The sequence below is a fragment of the Lotus japonicus genome, chromosome 3 (assembly GCF_012489685.1).
Source record: "Lotus japonicus ecotype B-129 chromosome 3, LjGifu_v1.2".
NCBI lineage: Eukaryota > Viridiplantae > Streptophyta > Magnoliopsida > Fabales > Fabaceae > Lotus > Lotus japonicus.
Window position 1 is genome coordinate 3,505,441 of NC_080043.1, and position 4,605 is coordinate 3,510,045.

Here is a 4,605-nt window from a genome sequence, read left to right on the forward strand (position 1 = left end):
TGGTTGCGTGCAGATCGGTATGTTTTTCACACTTAAGTCCTTAAATAATTTTAGCTGTATTTATAAAATATAAATTTAAAAAAAACCGAAGCATGTTTCCTTTTGTATAGAACAAAACATATTTTTTTGCCATTCTTAAAAAAAAGCGTAATTTTTTACATTTACTGGTTTTTAAATACATTAAATTTTAATCAATTAAAAAATGTTATATTCCTGTCCTTTTTAAATACATATATTAATAATAATTTTATAAAAACAATTACTTATGTATTACCCTTTTTTTAAAAATATATATAATTGGTAGAGTTAATTGCGTATTTAACTCCTAATATATTTATTAAATGATAGCAACAGTAAGAACAAAATTCTATTACTTTTATGAAATAAATTTTATTAGTAAACATATTTAATGTTTTTTTTTACACATAAAATTTTAGCTAAATAATAGCAACAAATACTACCATAATACATACATATTTAAAAAAACATGTTATTAGGTAGGTATATTTAAATGTATTAAATATACATATTTTATTATCATTATTCATATTACAAACAGTTGTTAATACAACAAAATTCTAAATCAAATATCCATTATTACAGCGCACAATATTCATTGTGTATGTTGTGATTGAGAAAATTGTGAGCACAGATGATAGAGCAACAACATACACTTGAGTCATTTTGTGATTGTAAAATTAATTGCAATGATTTGTCTGATATGATTCTTTGTTTTCAAATTTTAGATGGAAATCATGTTTCTGCCTGGGATCTTTTACCTGAGATATATACATTGTTAATTGCATTATTACATGGCTTTTGGATAATGTAAGTTTCCTCTATTTCCTGGATCATTCAATTGGGTACTGGAGAGAAATAATTTTGTGCTGACTGCTCACCATCATCTATTTGTGCCTGCAAGATTATCTATGCTCGTGCCTACACTTATGAGCATCAGTACAACCTCCTCCTTGGCTTAGCTGCTAAAATGTATGAAGAACCGGTGTGATGTTACTGACATTGAACAGAATTATCTTCAATTGCAATATTATGGGATATGGAGAGTTAACAGAATTGACTTATGGCAGATTGTAGATTCAGTGGTTGCTTTGTATAGGGTGGACTTTTCAGGAAGAGGAGAGCTTGCAGCGCCAGGTATATGAATCGGTCATTTAAATTCCTTTACATCAACATTTTCCCTTCTCTATGTCATTTTTTGCTGATATGAAAAATAACCATTGCAGTCAAAACTGGCACAAATGCTTTCTTGATTGATAAAGATAGCTGCAGAATTCAATGTTGCAGTTTACATGACAAATCAAGGTAAATTCTGCACTTGTGTATGAAACTTCCCCTGTTAATTCTTCCCTCTCAAGCCCCAAAACTGATAGTCTAAATGGTTTTGTTTAAAACAATAAGCAGAAGTACTTGATTTTTAGTTTATGGCTCTATAAGACTAATGCTTATCTACAAAAAAACAATTGTTTTGGTTGCAGTCATCTCTTTAGGTAATGCATAATATACCTTTTCTTTTCTTTTTTGTCTTTGTTCTCCTTTAGGTAATGTTCACTCTAGGTTTCTAAAAATTCTCCATTGGGATGTGTTTGAAACTGAAAATGCTACAGAGATAAGTTTTATCAATTTGATGGGTAGTTCAATTGCCAGTCTACACTCCACTTGGAATTTCAATTGCTATATAGTTAAGATATCCTTAATTTTTTGAATGTTCACTAGCTGCTTTCTTACCATTATGTTGAATGTATTTCCAAATATGCCTTTTGCAATTTCAAAATTTGATTCTATTAATCAGTGATTTGACTGTTATGTTTCTTTGACTTTTTTCAGAAATTAATTTAAAAAACATAATGACCCTTATATTAAGGAGTGAAGTTTGCAGTTAAGGTAAGACACCCATCCATAGTATATACATTCAGGAAAAGATCTCAGTCCAGTCATCGCCTGCATGACACCTCCTGATTGGTTGATATAAGAAAAAATCCTACATGGCATGCATTCCTTCATTCCTATTATCCTACACCTTTCTTCTTAACCTACGCTCATCTCTCTTTAATGTCAATTACTATTATCAAAACGCGTTTCTCCCATCTCTCATCTTTGTTTTACTATTTTGGTATGTTATTTACGGGTGACAGTGTAATGTTTGATTTTTCTTACCATGAAGTATTGTATCTTTGAACAGGTCGTAGCAGGTGAGAACGGAGGCAATAAGTGGTTCTCCCTCTGGATGTCTCTCAGTGGCGTTTGTTCCCTAATTTTCATCTTCACAAGCGGCTAGGTCTTCCATATCTTCACCTTGGCTGACATTATGCCCTCATTGCCATCTCAGGTATCTTCAAGCTGTATTTAGTTTTTTCGTTTTTCAAATATTTTTAGGTGATTGATTAGTTAGCTGATAAGCTGCTGAATTGATTATTTGATTAGTTGCCTCATATATCACTTTGGATTGTTTACAAAAATTCTTTCATTGATTCCCACTTCAATTAACACCTACCTGTGTTATTGTTATTATTGCTCTGCCATATTTGTTATAATTGGCCAATCTTGCCAACCCATACATCCTGAATTGCTAGAGCCTTCTACTATAAATAAGAAGTAGTTTTGACCAAATCTTCAACACTCTCCATCTTCTTCAAACTGCAATTTGAAAAGAATATTATTATTAGCATTCGAGATAGCTAGCTATTGCTAGAGACATTCTTAAAGACCCAAAAATATTGATCCTTGATGAAGCTACGAGTGCATTGGATGCTAAAAGTGAACATAATGTGAATGTCTGCTTCTGGAAACTACTAGAAGCCAGATGGAAATTACACACACTAAGTGTTAAGTGTGTGGAATATTAAGAAAACTTCAATTTCCATTATATGTAGGGTGTTCTTGGATCTGTTAGATGTGATTCTGCATCAAGGAGAAGTGTCATAGTCATTGCACACAGGTGATACTTTAGTTGTCACTTGTCAGTGTTAATTAGTGGTATTCCAATTCATAATTTTTTAGTTTTGAAATGTGTGAACTGATTTTACAAGCTTTCTACCATACAAGTAGCTGACAGGATTGTGGTGATGGATAGAGGTCATGTTGTTGAGGTTGGTATATTTTTCTATTATATTTTGAATACCTCAAATATTCTAATCAGTATTCTTTCTTGAGGTTTATTATCTTTCATACATGAGCCCCACTTTTTTTTTGTTTCATTAACAATGTAAAAGTTCACACACATGTTGGGCTAATGCTTCTCTAACAATTCTCATTTCTTTCTTTTTTTCTCATTTCTCTGTCCACGTTTCTTGCAAATTTTCACACACATGTTGGGCTAATACTGAAGGTTGAAAAAAATGTTAATATAATTCAAAGTGAAATCATCTTGAGCCATAAGTATGTGGTGGTTTAGATGAGTTCTATTTTGAACAGGTACAAAATGTCAGGTCCTGATGGAAGAAATTATTGGATCAGCCATGAAGCAAATATTGGTGGAAGTGATGCAGATGATGCTTAATCATTCTGCCATTCTCAATTCAACAAAGTTGGACGGAGAAAGCCTTTCAAGTGCTTTGTCTCTCAAGTAAATGGAATAATGAAATAAAAAAACTGCTGAAAACTATGTATTAACCAATACTTGGTTAGTTGATTTTAAGTTAATTTTTTCCTCAAATGGAATTTATTCAGTTATGATGCCAAAAAAAAGGCTATACATGTGTGTTAATTCTTTTTTTCTTTTTACTGAATTTGATTCCGGCTCGGTCATGATGAATATGGCATTTGATAGGGTTAATGTGGAGATAAAACTCAGTTCATATTGCCCTCATAGAACTTTATGAGTACAGTATTGCTTCTTTAACATTCAATGCATTCCTGAAACTGTTTGGATTTCATTTATTGAATGATATGGTTTTCTTTTTTCTTTTTCATTATCCTTTCTTTGCGTGACCTGAAACATAATTGTCATTAACTTCTATCATCGCAGAATGAAAGTCACAGGGAACTTATCTTAAAAGATGGTTTATATGCTTGGTTGACTAGAAAACAGGCAGGTGCCATGACATGATTTGGGTTTCCAGTGCAGGTATTCTATTTTTCTTCTATATTCTTTCTTTTTAAAGTGGGACATTGCAACTTTTTTTTACTTGCTGACCCAGGCATTTATAGATTATAAAAAATGGTGATGTTTAGCAAAGAAGAAAGCTGCAGCAGTTCTGGTTCTAAATGCATGGCGTCTTCAGAAAGATTTCACAATATCAGGATTCAGGCTCTTAGGTTCAGCAGGAACATGAAACCTGTGGTATATATGTTTTAGAGGCAGGAATATTGTAGAAATGTGGTTTGATGGGATAAAATAAATTGCTATAAGAAGACATGCATCTGGACTCGCGCTTCTCCCTCTGCAGCAGCTTTCATCTAAAACAAACATAGGCTTGCTCCATTGTAAATGTAATATTGATGTTCAACATGGATATTCAATTCATAGTCCAGATGGTCATCATGGTGGTATGACTATATAGACACTGTTCATTTAATAAATGTAAATGTAATATTAATGTTTAACACTTGATTTGAAGAAATACAACTGGCCCATGATTGATGACA

General features: G+C 32.2%; 1 long non-coding RNA gene across 10 annotated transcripts; it reads left to right on the forward strand.

The window, feature by feature from the left end:
* The first annotated feature begins 723 nt into the window (after positions 1–723).
* On the forward strand, positions 724–4,605 carry LOC130745127 (uncharacterized). Of its 10 annotated transcripts, none has more exons than XR_009021529.1 (10): positions 724–828; positions 923–990; positions 1,089–1,155; positions 1,245–1,323; positions 1,846–1,902; positions 2,201–2,347; positions 2,892–2,956; positions 3,048–3,107; positions 3,433–4,084; positions 4,168–4,605. It is a non-coding gene; the product is annotated as an uncharacterized LOC130745127 (long non-coding RNA). The 10 variants fall into 10 exon arrangements; XR_009021528.1 differs by having other exon boundaries at positions 3,067–3,107; XR_009021526.1 differs by having other exon boundaries at positions 2,892–3,640; positions 3,986–4,084.